The sequence below is a fragment of the Rhinopithecus bieti genome, unplaced genomic scaffold (assembly GCF_001698545.2).
Source record: "Rhinopithecus bieti isolate Rb0 unplaced genomic scaffold, ASM169854v2 scaffold_41913, whole genome shotgun sequence".
NCBI classification, from domain to species: domain Eukaryota; kingdom Metazoa; phylum Chordata; class Mammalia; order Primates; family Cercopithecidae; genus Rhinopithecus; species Rhinopithecus bieti.
In genome coordinates, this window is record NW_016818964.1 from 6506213 (window position 1) to 6523821 (window position 17609).

A 17609-nucleotide genomic window follows, 5' to 3' on the forward strand; every position below is an offset into this window, starting at 1 on the left:
AAATGTCATGTCAACATTTAAATGTGTCAAAGGGTCTCTTACTCCCTTGAGGGTAGGAAATAGGTAGATCATGTTGGGTTCTCTATGGTGGGTCTACTTTACAGTGACTTTACGAAAGGTAGACTGCTTCCCCAAACACACGGGACCCCTTGGGCATTTGATGCCTCCCACATGAAAGATTCATCCCTCTTTTAATAGCTATGTGCACTGTCGATGACTTTCTGTAAACCCTCTTTAAAGCACAGAGGAACAGAAGTTGTGGGAAGCTGGAAGCAAGCCCTGACCATCACCTCCTCCCTGGTACCCCAGTCAGCAACCCTGACAAAGGACACCTGCCTTCTCCTGAGCACTCCCAGGGACAGGGAGTCCCCATTCATAATAGAGTCTCTCTTACTGCTCTTCTCCTGGGATTCACTGGAGCTTCCACCAAGATGGAATCTGAGGTTTCTGTCTCCTGGTCCCACACACACAGTGCACGTCAGCTCCCTTGTATACATGACAACCCTTCCAGTGCAGAATGCAGGTCACTTGTCCTTTCCCAGACAGATGCACAAAAATACTAGGGTACTTTAGTCATTATCAGCCAGTGGTGTGGGCTTGCTGACATAGCTCAACTGGGAAGGGGTCTCCTCCTTGGGAAGTCCTCCAGATGACCCCATCAGATGCAAGACTCCCCTGACTCCCACAGTAGCTTAACTGCCACCGTGCTGCAAGGTGGAGCCCCTTCCCCAGAGTTCTGTGACATCCTTGGGTAGAACAACCTTCTCCAAACCTACTTTTTGTATCCTGTGTCTAACACTGTGCTAGGCATCCATTCATTCATTGGAGTGTGCAGCATGCACTTACTTATGGAGGCCTCCACTGAGCCTGGCACTGTGGCAACTTCGAGTACATAGTGGTAAAAGAATCAGCAGAAGCCTTCCTTGGACAGAGCTCACAGGGTGTGGAATAAGTCAGAAAATAGTCAGATAGAAAGATATTAGGATGGATGGGTGGGTGGATGGATGGATAGATGGTTGGACTGATGGATGGATGGATGGATAAATAGTAGGTCCCAGCTATTTTACATTATGATGTATACTATCAAGAGACAGAAGAAGAGAGCTGTAAGAAGAGGTACAATGAGAATGTGAATACTGCAGCAATTAGAAGTGAGGACTCTGGAGTCAGGGGGCATGAAGCCCAGTTCCATCTCACCTTTGCTGTGTGGACACAGGTGAGTTTCTTATCGCTGTGCCTGAGTTTCTTCACTGGACAATTTAGGATTAAACAAATTTATTTCTGTGGAAATGTTTAAGCCTGTTTGCAAAAGTAAATGTTGGCTGTTGTTGTTAAAATGTGTGTATTTGGTGAATCAGGAAGGGGGGTTCAGGAAAGACCTTTCTGAGGAAGTGACCCTTGCTACTTTAAGGAGTAAGACATGTCCAAGAAAGTACAGGATTAGAGAATGAAAGAAAGAGTGAATGAGACTCTGGGATGATAAAGAGCCTGGTGCATTCCAGGACCAAGGGGTCACAGGAGTGAGGGTGTGAGGGCAGAGGGGAAATAGTCAAGAACACTTGGGGAGGCCAGCAGGTGAGTTCCTTCAGGGTGTCACAGACAATGAGAAGGAACTTACCTTTGACTTGGGTTCTGGGAAGCACCTGGAGGATTTCAGGTAGAAGAGGACTGCCTTTCTTTCTAGTTTCACTGGCAGGTCAGTGGAGAACAGGTGGCAGTGGCAGGCAGGGAGGCCTGGGAGGAGGATGGGAGGGGCCCACAGTGATGTGGATGTGGTATGGAGACACAGCTGATGACACTGAATGTAGCTTCTTACGAGAATAAGAAAAATAGAGCACTCGCAGACACACACACACACACACACACACACACACAACCACAACTCCTTGTCTAAGACACACGCAGCCCAGGTGCCAGGGAACAGGAATGTAGAGTGGGCTTGAGTTGGGCTCAGTCTGCACTACGGTCCTTTCTCAGGAGCCCTGCACACACACACTCAATGTCTTTGTGCAGATAGGTGTGGAGCAGAGAAGCCAGGTAAAGCTTCCTTGATAGGATGGAGGAATTGAGGGCCCTCAGACTGGGTTTTCAGAAGGATGACGTCCAGCAGGGAGATGGGCATTCTCCTGCTTTCCACAGAGGAAAGGAAGGGGTGTGTGCTCTCAGGCTGTGTAAGGCATGAGGGTCTTGACTGCAGTCTTTGAGGACAAATGAAGGAGGCCAGTGAGGGCTCCCAAAACCATGAGATGAGAGAATGGTAGATAGCACTAGGGGTGGGGAGCCTGGAGAATAAGGTTAAGATACCCAAGGTCACTGTTCTCAAACACTTGAAGGGCTGTTACTAGCACATGAAGTTCAATGGTCCTGCATGGTGGTGATGAGAAGACTAAGGGACAATGAATGAAGCTGCAAAGGGACTGACTGTTTTATTCTCAAAATAGAACTAACGTAGCTGAGTTCAGTGTCTCACATATATAATTCCAACACCAAGAGGCCGAGGCCGGAGGATTGCTTGAGCTCAGCAGTTCAAGGCCAGCCTGGGCAACGTGGGGAGATCCTGTCTCTACAAATAAAAAAATTAGCCAGGTGTGGTGGTGTGTGCCTGTGGTCCCAGCTACTTGGGAGGCTGAGGCAGGAGAATTGCCTGACCTGGAGGTTGAGGCTACGATGAGACATGATCATGCCAGTGCTCTCCAACTTGAGTGACAGAGTAATACCTTGTCTGCAAAAGAAAAAAAGAAAGAACTAATTTAATTGTCTGAAAATGTAAGCCTATGCTTTTGCAAATGATGAGTTTCATATCAGTGAAGGTGTTCAGGTAAAGGCTGGGGATCATCTATTGAGCCATGCTGTAAGAGAAGAAAGTTATCTTTGGAAGCATCCAAAGACAGCTTGAGATTAGTCTCTCTTGTTCCCTTCCAAGCATGAGGCTCTGGGCTTCCAAATGTCCAGTCCTCTCCATACTCTTCTGATTGGGTGAATGAGACTGAGTGAGAGGAATCAGGCCTGTGGACTTTGGTTGAGGTCACAGTGGGGAAGTCTGCCCATGAAACAGTAAGAGAGGCGGGGAGAGCTGAGGCACCTGTCAGCAGTTATGGTTCAGAAAGCAGAGAGCAGGAAACTGGGATGAGAGAAACATGAAAGGTGAAAGGCAGAAGTGGGTCAAAACATGTGGTCACGCAGTAACCCAAATGAGTTACACAGCCTGGTAGCCAATATACACACGAGAGTGTTCCGGTTTTCAGACTTTTACTCATTTATAAATGGAAAACAGACACATTTTCAATTCAAAATGAGAAGTATATCTTCACAACCTTGGATTCAGCAATGGTTTCTTAGATATGACATCAAAAACAAAAGAAATAAAAGAAAAAATGGGCTTCATCAAAAATAAACATTTTGTCCTTCAAAGGATGCCCTCAGGCAAGTAAAGACAGCCCCCAAAATGGGTAAATATATTTGCAAACTATGTATCTGTTAAGGGACTTGTATTCAAACTGTATAGATAACTTGTACAATTCAATAGAAGCCCAATTCAATATGAGAAAAAGATTTGCATTGGCATTTTTCAAAAGAAAGTGTACAAATGGAAACAAGCACACAAAAATGTGCTCAACATCATGAATCCTTAAGGAAGTTTGAATCAAAACTACAATGGATACCATTTTACACTTAGAGGTATGGCTATAACCAAAAAGATGAACAATAGCAAGTGTTGGAGAGAATGTATTGAAATTGGAGCCCTTGGCCGGGTGTGGTGGCTCACGTCTGTAATCCCAGTACCTTGGGAGGCCAAGGTGGGTGGAACACTGGAAGTCAGAAGTTCAAGACCAGCTTGGCCAACAAAGCAAAATCCCATCTCTACTAGAAATACAAAAATTAGCTGGGCATGCTGGTGCACGCCTGTAATCCCAGGTACTTAAGAGGACAAGGGACGAGAATCGCTTGAACCTGGGAGGTGGAGGTTGCAGTGAGCCGAGTTTGCACCATTACACTCCAGCCTGGACGACAGAGTGAGACTCTGTCTCAAAAAGAAATTGGAGCTCTCATGCATAGCTGGTGGGAATGTACAATGGTAGAACTGCTTTGCAAAACAGTTTTCAGTACATCAAAAGTCTAAACATAGAGCTACCATATGATTTGGCAATTCTACACTAAGATGCATACTCAAAAAAAAAAAAAAAAAAGAAAAGAAAAGAAAACATATCCACATTAAACGATATACATGAATGTAGCAGCATTATTCATGATCACCAAAAAGCAGAAACAACCCAAATACCCACCAACAGATAAATAAACAAAATGTAATATATCCATAAAATGAAACATTTTTCAGTCATGAAAAGGAATGAAATACTGATACGTACTATAAGGGGACTGACTCTTGAAAATATGATGCTAGGTTAAAGAAGTCAGATACAAAATACCTCATATTATAAGATTCCATTACATGAAATGTTCCAAACAGGCAAATCAACACATACAGAAAGTAAATTAGTGGTTGCCAGGAGCTGGGGGGAGTGACGAATGAGGAGTGACTGCCAGCAAGTATAGGATTTCTTTTCTGAGTGATAAAAATATTCCTGAATTCGATATTGGAGACGGTTGCATAATTTTGTGACCGTATTAAAAAACAACCCGAATTGCACACCTTGAAAGTGTGAGTGTTATGCTGTGTGAATTATATATCAATGAAATTGTTATTCTAAAAGAACAAAAATATAGAAAAAAAGTAGTTTATATTTATACAAAGAAAGCTAAATGACCTTATGCTTATTACTTGAACTAGAGGACAAGTCATATTAACAGATATAGAAGTCTACATAGAACCATTTCTCCAGTTAGTTAGATGGCTAGTTAGATGGTTTCTGGGCTTACTTTAGTTAATAATGCTGTGTGAACCTTCCATACACACATCTTCATACATTTCTGTAATAATTTTCTTAACGTCAGTTTTTACATTGGAATGCTTCAAAGACTGTTCATAGGATTTTTAGGCAATTGGGATGCACTGGTGGACCGTTCTTCATCCAGGCCATGACATTTTTTATTGTCTCACCAGTGGAACATGGAATTAACTCCCACCCCTCTGATATGCATCTTGCTGGGTTGAACGGGTTCTTGCAAAGGCTAAGGGGCAGGACATGGAGACTTCATTGGGAGTTGCAGTTCTCACTTCTTGTTGGTTTAGGCCTGATTTCAAGCATGAATCCCTCCCCATCATGTGGACTGTGGGGGTCTCAGCTAAAGAATGAGGAAGAAATTAACTGAGGACTAATCAATGCCGAGCCTTCAAGGCATCTGGAGATGCTGGGAATGTCAGCCCTGAGACATCGTGGGCTCTGAGTCAGGCAAATGACATGATCAAAATTACACTTAATCTCTCTGTAATTAATTGCAGATCTATAAAAATAGCATAATTGGCAAACTGTCCTACAATTAGCATATTAATACCATGACCCTTGCCAGGTGAGCAGCGTGGATTTCTATGTGGGTGTTATGCTGGGACCCAGGGCTGGAAGGCAGAGCTGGTGCAGGGGGATATCAGAGCTCCATTATCCCATGGACCAGCTGCTTTGTTCCAAGACAAGGATTAGCGCTAATAATTTCTCCCCAGGGAAGCGCTATCTAAATCCAGGTTTTCTGTGGAGTCTGTAAATATAGCCAGAGTCCTATTGGGGAGCAGAGGAGGAAAGGCACATGTAAGTAGGTCAATCCGAGTGCTTTTGTGTGCCAACAATGATGGAGAACATCAAAGTTTCCACGTCGCTTAGGTGATTGTTCTATTTGTATTGACCAAGTAAGCTAGAAATCCAGGAGGGAGGTGATTGACAGTGCGGGAAGCCAGCAAGGCTCCTGCAGCCAAGAAAACCCACACACACAAAAAAACGACCTAGAAACTCTGTTCACATGGAGTTGGACATTCCTGAGTGCCAGGAAGGGTCCTTCTGCACCTCTCTCAGCCTTGACTTGTTGTAACCAGATCTGAAGGCTCCCCGCCAAGCTTTGAGACAGCACGTTTGGTTACCACATACCTTGAGCATTGAATACTCACAAACGGCTGTATTTTGAATGCATCTTACGATCCATTTTATTATAAGGACATGTTATTTCTGGAAGGGGTCCTAATCTGACTTGACTTAGGTGATATTCTTTTAGGTAGGAAAAAATAAATAGAAAGCATTGCAGGCTGTAGATCAGGGGGCCTGGGTTCTAGACTCACTCCAGCAACTTTCTGTGTAACTTGAGGCCAGTGAAGTCATCCCCTGTGACACATGTAAGTACATTTAAAATTAGGAACTGGGCTGGGGGTCTTCTGGGAACTCTTCTATATGAATACCAATTACAGTAGTAATAATAATAAAACTATCTTTAAAGGCAACCCTGAAAAATTTAGAGAAGGGTGAAAAAAATCTGCAAACATATTATATGGCAAAACAATTATTTATGAAAACGAATAAACATTTGTTCCATGCCTCCTCTGTGCCAGTCTGTCTTCCACGGAATCCTGCAAACCTCCCACTGAGGTGACATCACCTCCATTTTTGCAAGTGAGTTAGTTGGGGCTTAAAGAGCTGGCACATTTTTCAAGTTTGTGCAGCTAGCAAGTAGCAAACTTAGGTCCTTATTCCAAAAAGTTAGCAATAATCTCAAACATACGCCAAACACTTTTATAAGTGCATTTTAGAGTATCATTATTAATTCATCTAATCTTCCCAGCAATGCTGTGAAGAAAGAAGTTTGATGATTTTACAGATAATAAAAGTGAGGCACAGGGTGGGTAAATGGCTCTTTTAAGGTCAATGGGTTAATGAAAATCTGTGAAGAAAAATTGTTTTCTGAATGCGTGGGTGAGTGGATGCGTGTCCTATTCATTAGACTACGAACGACAGAATTCATTGAACAACCATGTCCCTGACAAGGCTTGGGTAGATAAACTCCCAGCTATCCATGCTGGCCAATAACCACTAAGGTGTGATCTGGTGATGTTCTGCTTCTTTTTGAACATTTTAAAATGATTCCACATTGTTTAATAATATATTTTTTTAAAAAATTCCTCCAAATAGTATATAATAATAACAGTACCATTTATCATTCCTATACTACATGTTGCAACAAATTAAGTGTGTCTCACATAAGTTATCTTATTTCATCCACACTGAAGAGTATTACTATTATTTTGCTAATTTCACAGATGAGGAAACTGAAGGTCCTGGAAAGTAAGTAACTTGAACACACACCTAAGAATCGAAGACCACGTAATTTATTATCCTACCCAGGAAGTTTTTCTTTTCTTTCTTTCTTTTCTCTTTTTTTCTTTTTTTTTTTTTTTCCTGAGACAGAGTCTCTCTCTGTCACCAGGCTAGTATGCAGTGGTGCGATCTTGGCTCACTGCAACCTCCGCCTCCTGAGTTCAAACGATTCTCCTGCCTCAGCCTCCAGAGTACCTGGGACTACAAGTGCATGCCAGCACACCCAGCTAATTTTTGTATTTTTAGTAGAGACAGGGTTTCACCATGTTGGTCAGGGTGGTATCGATCTCTTGACCTCGTGATCCACCCACCTCAGCCTCCCAAAGTGCTGGGATTACAGGCGTGTGCCACCGCGCCTGGTCCCACCGGGGAAGTTTTGATAGTGAAAACAGGGTGCTTTGATAAATTTGTTGGGACTGTAGGCATAAGTCAGGACTTTTTGGGAAGTACTGTCATTGTAACTTAGAAGCGGGATACCTGAGATGTAGGTTCAGGGCTTTCTCATTCAGAACCCATGCTGCTCACCTCTCCCCTCCCCAGCTCTGTGGAAGCCCTCCTTCTGCCAAATGGTCCAGCCTCAGGAGCTCTCACCAGTTCCTACATCACTGTTTCCATGGGTGCCATGTTTGGGTTGGGCCCTTGCATTTCTTCTGACTTGAATTGCTAGTGAGATTCTCTTCTTTTGCACATTCTTCTGCCCACACCCTCTCTCTCTCTCTCTTCTTTCCCAAACTCCCTTTCAAACTTTTCAATTTTCAAAACTCCATTTTGTCCACAACTCCCCGGGAAGCCTTTCTTAATATTTCTGTTTCTTCCTCAAGGTCTTACTATCTTTTTGTCGTAGTTTGTTATCATTTCATTTTTCTTTCTCACTCAATGATGAGGTCTCAGACAGGCGCTCATGGCTGCAACCCCAGAACCCGTAACAAATCTTGTTACTGAACAGCATTCAATAATATTTAAGAAAGGAAGACAAATCATAGAAAATGAAGAAATATGGATATGAATGGCTGTGATGAAAATTAAAGATGAATCATTCATTCATTCATTCATTCATTCATTCATTCATTCATTCGATTATTCAACAAATGTTTTTGAGCCCTACCCACGTGCTAGGTGCTGCAACTACACTGGGAAATGAAACAGATGGTTCGTTGCTCTCAAGGTACTTGTTTTCTCAAAGGGAACAGATAGTACATAAATAACCAAATATCAATCACAAAGTTTATGTACTATGAAGATGAGGCTAAGTATCCTGCGAAAATGGAAATAATGAGGAGAATGAGCTAGAGATGTAAAAAGCATGCTCCGTTTTCTGCCAGACTATATTTTATAGCCAAGCTCAAGTGTGTTGTGTCCTCAAGGAAAACCTCCAAGATGACCTCAGTCCTCCTTTCCTAAGATTATTTTGAGGGAGACAGGGCAGGAATTGTTGTATCCAATTTACAGTTTCAAAGAGGGAAAATCAGAGCAGAAAAGTACCACGTCCTGGGTGGTAGAGTTTGTATGAAGAAAAGTGAGATGTGAACCCAGATCTATTGATATGACTTTCCTACAAAGTCTAATTAATTGGATCTTGGAAAGGATCATTAAAACTGTAATTTTAAACATGACACTTATAATGTTAAATTATGATGTATGCAAATGTATTAGTTTCCTGTGGCCCCTGTAAGAGATTACCACCAAGTTTACCCTTTCACAGTTCTGGGGGCCAGAGATCTGAAATCAAGATCACTGGATGGAAATCAAGGTGTTGGCAGGACCGTGCTCCCTCTAGAGGTTCTAGGGGAGGATCCACTCCTTGACTCTGCCAGCTTCTGGTGATTGATGGCATTCCTTAGCTTGTGCCACACCACTCCAATCTTCAGGGTCAGTGTCTTCAAATTTCTCTCTGCTCTGTCTTCACATCATCCTCACCTCTATCCATGTGTAGTCAAATCTTCTGCCTCTCTCTAATAAGAACACTTGTGTGTGTATTTAGAGCCCACCCAAATAACCAGGATAATCTCTCCATCTCAAGATTCCTAACTGAATCACATCTGCACATTGGCAAAAACATTTTTTTTTTTTTTTGCCATATATTGTACCATATTCATTAGCTCCAAGGATTAGGTTATAGATATATTTGGGACACCATCTTTGAGCCTATAGAATGTTAACCTATATTTTCTCGAACGCGGACTCTGCCTGTGAGAGGCCACCAACAGATGGCTACAGACTCGGAAATGGAAAGGAGAAGTTTGAAATCTAAACTTCCTAAGCTCTGATCGCAGGTTCTTCTCACTACTTTCCATTGGAGCTGTCTTATTACAAAAGTAGTCTTTTTTTTTTTCTGGAGTAAAGTCTCCCTGTGGGTGAAGCATTCCAGTTTGCAAAATAAGAAATGTTCCTTCTGTAATGACAGCTGGTGTGTGTGTGTGTGTGTGTGTCTGTGTTTCCCATTTTGCCCAAGTTTGGGTTTTTTAATAGCCAACACTCTGTTCTGTTGTGCAAATTATCCTTGCTGACAAGGATCGGTAAACACTTTTATTCCAAGACAGTTAATAGATCCCAGGTCTAAGGAAGCCATCTCTTTGCCACTTTCCCTAGAAGTAATAAGACTTTTTTTTATGAGTTCAACCAAGTGATTCCACAGGAGAGGGCCTCCCCAGATTCACTTACCTAGAATTTTCTGGTTCCTGGAGTCTATCTGTGTCTAGTTCTCAGCCGACTGGCCTAAGACTCAGTTGAAGGGGTGCTGGGAACCAAATCTCTGGGTTCCAGTGGGTGATTCCAACCTGCCTCAGGCTAATTGAAATGCCATCTTCATATCAATCAATATGTTTTTTCAAAAATGAGGTCAAAGTCGGGTTGTCCTGTTCTGTGAATAATGAATGCTAAATAATATTAATAGTTAAAGGATGCTAATGTGCCCGAAAACATGTCAGGTTTCTTTCTCTTCTTGCTGTCATACTCATCTTACTGATAATGTGTGAAAGACAAAGTCTTTTTCCCTCCCCAGCTCAAACTTAATACAGTGCAGACAAGCTATTTGTTCCAGCTCCCCAGAGACATCTGCAATTGATTTTAGAGGCTGAACACTCAAATTAGACATTTAAAGCAACGAAGATAAATTTGAAGATGAATTTACCCTGTCGAGGCTCAGAGTACAACTGATGAAACTTTTTATTTTATTCTTAACCCAGAAAGTGATCCTTATCCACCTTGTCATTTTCTGAAATCTTGATATTCAAATCAAAGAAATGTAGAACTGAATGCCTACCTGTAAGGGTTGTGCATATTCAAATCCACGTATCTATCTAGGTGTGCCTCCAAACTAAAAAAGGGATTTGGTGAGTTGGGCTTAAATCTTTGAGGCCTGGTGGATTCATGTTGCTTCTAGAATTCCAGCACCACCCAATTTGGACTCAATTCAATTTCACACTAGTCATTCTATTTTACTTGCTTATGAAGGTCATGAACAATTAATTTTGTGCAAGCTTTGGAAAGCCTTTAGTGTATAACACAGAAAGATGTCCTCTTTTAAACTTATATTTTTTAAAATAAAAAAAGCATTCACGGATTTGTTCACTATCAAAAAATTTCTAAATAAGTTTTCACAAGCACATATTATGGCCCAAAGTCGGAGTCTGGATATAAAATATAATACAAGCAAGGAAAACAAAAGGTTGAGTCTCTTCAAGTTTTCCCATCATTTCCTTTGACTTATTTTATTTTTTTTGTGCAGCATACACTAATCATATGCATGGTCATAGTTTCTTTCTGGAGTCCTTGATCGTCCTAGATATTTCACTCTTTGGATATGAAAATAATTGCAAATTGCAACATTGGTCTAAGAGGGTGGAAAGAAATGGCTTAGTTTTCCAGTGGAAGGCAGCAGTCCTTAAAACTACAGCACCAACTTTCTGATGAGAGAAAAACCTTCAAAAAAACCCTTCATTTTTCAAGGCAGAGATGTGGTATTATAGGCGAGTGAGGAGGATTAGAATTTCACCTTTACCTATCTACTTCTGAATGGGATCTTAGTGGACTTAGTTTAACCTTCTGAGATGTATGGCCTGTTTACCAATTCTGAAAAGCTGCTGGAAAGCTTAAATATTCCGATTAAGTATGGAGAAATCTGGAGGTGGAGGCGGGTAATAGGAATATGAGTCTACGTCGGATCAGACTTAGGTCAACTCTATCATGAATGTCTACTAGAGGAAATAGATATGGAATCACTTTGTAAATTATGCCACACAAAACTTAATCTTGCCATTTTCAGAGTGAGGTGGGAGAGGATTTTGGAGGCACAGTCATGGTTTGAATCTAAGCTCTTCTACACCTTAATTAGGTGGTTTTAGGCAAAATCAATTCATGTCTATGTATTAATAAAGGTAAGCTAGACTGTGCTTCAGTAACAAATAAATCCAAAATCCCAGGGCTTAACACAAGGCAGGTTTATTTCTTGTCATATTACATGGCTGTCTGGGATATACACCATATCATCACCCTGGAAAGTGGCCTGACAGAGGCTCCAGCATCTTATAGCTGCACCAGTCAGAGGCACAGCTTCCCTGGCTGTTGCCCTAAAAAAGGGAATACATGAGGAACTGTGTGCTGCTTATTTGCTGCTTGGACCTGGATGTGACACAAGTCATTCTTGCCTGTATTCCATTGTCCCTGACCACAAAGGGGCTGGTAGATATGGCAGAACTGATGGAATTTTAGGTACATGTCATGGTCTCTATGACACGGTTCCCAATTCTTTAAAATGAGGATAACAATCTCTACCACAAAAAGTCACTATGGAAATTAATCATAAAGTCTTTAAGGCATCTGTTAGTTGCTGAGTAAAATCAAGGCATTAATGTTGCAACAATAAGACTGCCCTAGTGCAGTTCAACTTGTAGAAGTAGATCAATGAATTTGGGCTCTTACAGAAACATTAGATGATAATGACAATCCTGATTTCATGAAACTGAGTGAAAGTTATTATGCAATATTATTTTTAACATTCAAAGAATATTTTTTCATAATTAATTAAATTAAATAAACAAATTAAATTAAATTAATCATTAAAAATATTAATTAATTAACTTATTAATTTATTTATTGAACAAGGTCTTATTCTGTCTCCCAGGCTGCTGTGCAGTGTCATGATCTTGGCTTATTGCAACCACTGCCTTCTGGGCTCATACGATCCTCCTGCCTCAGACTCCTGAGTAGCTGGGACTACAGGTGTATACCACCAGGCCCCACTATTTTATTTTTAAAATTTTTTTAGAGATGAAGTCTCACTATATTGCCCAGCCAGGTTTCAAACTCCTGGGCTCAAGTGATCCACCCACCTTGACCTCCCAAAGTGCTGGGATTACGAGGATGAGACACTGTACCCAGCCTCAGATGATAATGTAAATAATAACAGACGTTGTACGCAGTTCTGCAGACAATATGAAGGGAATTAAAATTCAGCTGCAAGCAACAGGTGCTAGTTTTAGTTGAGGAAGTGAAGAAAAAAGTCAAATTCTCAAGTATCTATACTATGAAAACCACTAGGGCAGATAGATGTGCAACATCATTAGCCATTAGGGAAACAAATAAAAATCATGGTAAGAAAGCACTTCAAACCCACTAGGATGGCTGCAGTAATAATACTAATTTGATAGATTGATACAGATGGATAGATAAATATATATATATGAAATAACATTTTGATGAAGGTTTGGATAAAATTAACACCTTGCCTGTTATTAGCGGGGGCATAAAATGGAGTGACTACTTTGGAAAATATTTTGGTGGTTCCTCAGGAAGTTTAACAGAGAGTTATCATATGACCCAATAATTTTATTCCTAAATGTATGTTCAAGAGAATTAAAGATGTATGTCCACACAATAACTTATTCACGAATAATTATAATAGCATTATTTGTAACAGCTAATAAAGTGGAAATAATCCAAATGTCCATCAACTGATGACTGGATAAACACAATGTAGTCTTTCCATACAATGAAATGATATTTGGCCAAAAACGATATAAAGTTCTGATCCATGTTGCAAGAGAAACCATGAAAATATTACACTAAGTGAATAAACCCAGACAGAAAAGGACACATATTGTATGATTCCATTATATTAATATGAAAGTCCAGAGCAAGCCAAGTTCATAGAGAATGAAAGAGATTTGTGGTTGCCAGGGGCCCTGGGCATAGGAGTGACTATTCATGGGTAGGGTTCCTTTTATGGGTAATGAAAATATTCTGGCATTAGATAGTGGTGGTGGTTGTACAACACTGAAAATATACTAAAGCCACTTAAATGCATATTTTTTTTTTCGTTTTTGAGATGGAGTCTCGCTGTATCGCCCAGGCTGGAGTCCAGTGGTGTGATCTTGGCTCACTGCAATCTCTGCCTCCCGGATTCAAACGATTCACCTCCCTCAGCCTCCTGAAGAGCTGGGACTACAGGAGCATGCCACCATGCCCAGCTAAGTTTTTGCATTTTTAGTAGAGATGTGGTTTCACTGTGTTAGCCAGGATGGTCTGGATATCAATCTACTGACCTCGTGATCTGCCTGGCTTGGCCTCCCAAAGTGCTGGGATTACAGGGGTGAGTCACCATGCCTGGACTAAACTGCATGTTTTTGAAGGTAAATTTCATTGTACGTGAATTATCTCTCAATAAAAATTTGAGAAAGAATGATAATTTACAAGAGAGAGATGATCTTTTTTGGAGAACCTGTAAAGTCTTCATTTGAGGTTAGGCTTAAAGAATAGAAATGGTTTTTCCAGAGAACAAGAACGGCATGCAGGCAGAAGGTAAAGTATGTGAACATAGTCTGAGAAACCAAATTTTGAGGGTTGTTTGCCCATTTGATCTTTTCTCTGATCAGCTATAGAAGTGCAGGGCAGGATTTCAGAAGCCAGGTTTGAGTTTCATGATTCTCATTCATTGTTCTAGTTAATTAGATCAAAGTAGTTAATTCGATCAAGGTAGTTGATTGGACAAAGCTTGATTAGTTGGACTCTCTCTCAAGTTTCTATAACATGACCTGGGATCTCTAGACACTGGGAGGTAGATTATGAGTCCCAGCAACTGCAGAGTCAGATGAAAGGTGGTCTCCAAATCTGCACTGAGATTGATTGCCTGATTCTTCCTCCTTTCGTTCCTGGATGCTTAGGTCCTCCATAGATCACATGACACTTTCTCCATAAATCCCCCTTGTTTTGCTCAGACAGATATAATCTCGTCTCTCTTCCTTGCAACCCGAAGAACCAAAACAGTGTGTTCAGCATACCGGCAGAAACCAGACTGTCCACAGCATACAGAGGGATGAATGTGGAAAAGTGTGATGGATTTTCTTCTGCAGGCCCTTGGAAACCAGACTAGGGAGTATATATTTAACCAGGGAAGCCAATGAAGACTTTATGCCAAGGAAATGTCTGAAACCTCCTGTTAGGGAGCATGATCAGGCAGCAATGAGTTAGAACATGGGTTCTCATTAGTATTGGTTCCCCCTTTGATGGCAATTTATAGACAGAAGCAGTTCTGTCTATAGTTGTCAAATTATCTATCAAAAAACACTTTTGATATCCATATTAGAATATTTCTGATGTAATTCATCATGAAAATTTAAGTCCCAACTTCATCAGTATGTATTCCTGGCTATGTTCAAAGTACAGTGCTAAAATACAAATATTATGGTGATTTGGTCTATGCCTCGAGAAAGTTTTCAAATGAGAGTTTGCACACATCCTAGCTCACCCCTAATATTAGGGAACATTCACTTTGCGTATGTCTGCATGGAAGAAAACATAGGATTGGACAGGGTGTCCAGGAAAAGGTCCCTGAGCTCACCACATTCTTATCCTTAAACGGGGTGATTATCCGGTAGGAAGAGAAGGGACCTCTCATGAGAGGTCTCAGCTTCCTGAAGCACCCCCAATTCTTACTGAAGACATGAAGTCTGATAATGTGATGATTTGATATTCTTATGAAAATTAAATCAGGAACTAAATTTGTTAAACAGCTTAGTTATAGGAAGAAATGTAATATGTAGTTTAAGTATTCATTCAAGGTTAATATTTGCAGCCCCCATGATTTAAATTCAGCTTTCTCTTATTTCCTTCCATCCTCTTTTCTTCTTCCCACCTAAATACAGTTAAGACCATTTAATTTGTATGAAAGTGAATCCAGTTGAGACACTTTAGCCTGTAGGTCAGAGCACACCCCTTTTATCAGAAATAGCTCTCTTTCTAAGGTATTTCTTCACTCTGTATGAGTAAATTCAAAATAAAAAGCTATATTAATACAATGAATTCTGTCTGTGTGCTGTAGGAAATGTAAGACCCCACCCCAAATCTGTTTCCTTTTACTCATTGAGAAAGTTTCCAGATAAATTCTTGGGAGATTCTCACGTGCTATGGCTCGGAAGTCACACAATGTAGGCGAAGCACAGTGTGAGGGGCTCCTGGGTGCTCCAGTGGCAACCATCCTTCTTTGGGCTTCGAGCCTGCGCCAGGATGTGCACTCAGTTGAGGTGGGTTAGCTGTCAAAGTTTGGTTCCTGGCAAAGCAGACTTTGAGGCATGGATTTGGTAAACGTATTTATTTAGGATGCGACCCAGGAAACAATGTGTGGGCTTGGGGACATGAGCCAAGGGAGGGAAAAGCGCCAGAAAAGAGCATGTTAATGAGGGAATTATCACTGTGGGCAACAAAAGCTCAAATCTTCCTACTGATGAGGCTCTGAGAAACCTGGGTGGATCTGACTTGCAACTGTCTTACTGAGGACAGAGGAAGCTGGGGTATTTACCTCAACCCTGGGACTTGTGGTTGAGGGTAACCTGTATGCACTAACCTTTGAGTGCATCAGAAAGGCCAAGAGGACATACTCAAGCAGAGGCCACATAGCCCCCTATGCTTACCAGCTGCCTGGCACAGGATCAGGAAGTCCATAGAGTCACAAAGGCCTCCACATGAGGCCTGTTCAATGGTTGGCATTAGTATATTTCCCATCTTAAAGAACATATTGACGCTAAGAGATGAAGCATCTTGACCTGAGCAACACAAAAGTTAATCTACAGAATCAAGTATTTCATTCCAGAGAATGAAATTCATTCCAGAGACCACAGGCCACTGGTTTCCCTGAGCTTGGGTCTTTTTGTTTTCCACCAAATTGTAGACTTGGTATTGATTTTTGAAGCAAGTATCTGTAATAAGGAATTCATAAACATGTAAACATAGATTTAATTCATTTACTAAATATTTATGCAGTTCAATTAATAATTTTCTTATTGATATGGTTTGGCTCTGTGTCCTCACCCAAATGGGACCTGGTGGAGGTGACTGGATCATGGGGATGGTTTCTCCCATGCTATTCTTATGATAGTGAATGAGTTCTCATGAGATCTGATGGTTTGAAAGTGTTTGACAGTTCCTCCCTCACGTTCTCTGCTTCCTGCTGCCTTGTGAAGAAGGTACTTGCTTCTCCTTCACCTTCTGCCATGATTGTAAGTTTCCTGAGGCCTCCCCAGTCATGCAGAACTGTGTCAATTAAACCTTTCTCCTTTACAAATTGCTCAGTCTCAGTCAGTTCTTTATAGCAGTGTGAAAACGAACTAATATAGGAAATTGGTACTGGGAGTGGGACACTGCTATAAAAATAACCTGAAAATGTGGAAGCAACTTTGGAACTGGATAACAGGCAGAAGTCGGAACAGTTCAGATGGCTCAGAAGAAGACAGGAAGATGTGAGAAAGTTTAGAACTTCTTAGAGACTTGAATAGCTTTGACCAAAATACTGATAATGAGATGAACAATGAAATCCAGGCTGAGGTGGTCTCATATGGAGATGAGAGACTTATTGGGAATTGGAGGAAAGATCATTCTGACTATACTTTAGCAAAGAGACTGGTGGCATTTTGTCCCTGCCCTAGAGATCTGTGAAACTTTGAATTTGAGAGAGATGAGTTATGGTATCTGGAAAGAAATTTCTAAGTGGCAAAGCATTCAAGAGGTGACCTGGTTTGTTCTGAAAGCATACAGTCATATGCATTCACAAAGAGATGGTTTGAAATTGGAACTTATGTTTAAAAGTTTAACAGAGTGAAAAAGCTTGGAAAATTTGCAGCCTGACCATGTGGTGGAAAAGAAAAAGCCATTTTCTGTGGGAGAAATTCAAGCCAGCTGAAGAAATGTGCATAAGTAATGAGGATTCCAACATTAATAGCCAAGACAATGGGGCAAATGTATCCAGGGAATTTCAGACATCTTCATGGCAGCCACTCCCATCACAGCCTCCCAGAGGCCTAAGAGGGAGAAATGGTTTCATGGGCCAGGCCCAGGGCCCCACTGCTCTCTACAGCCTTGGGACAT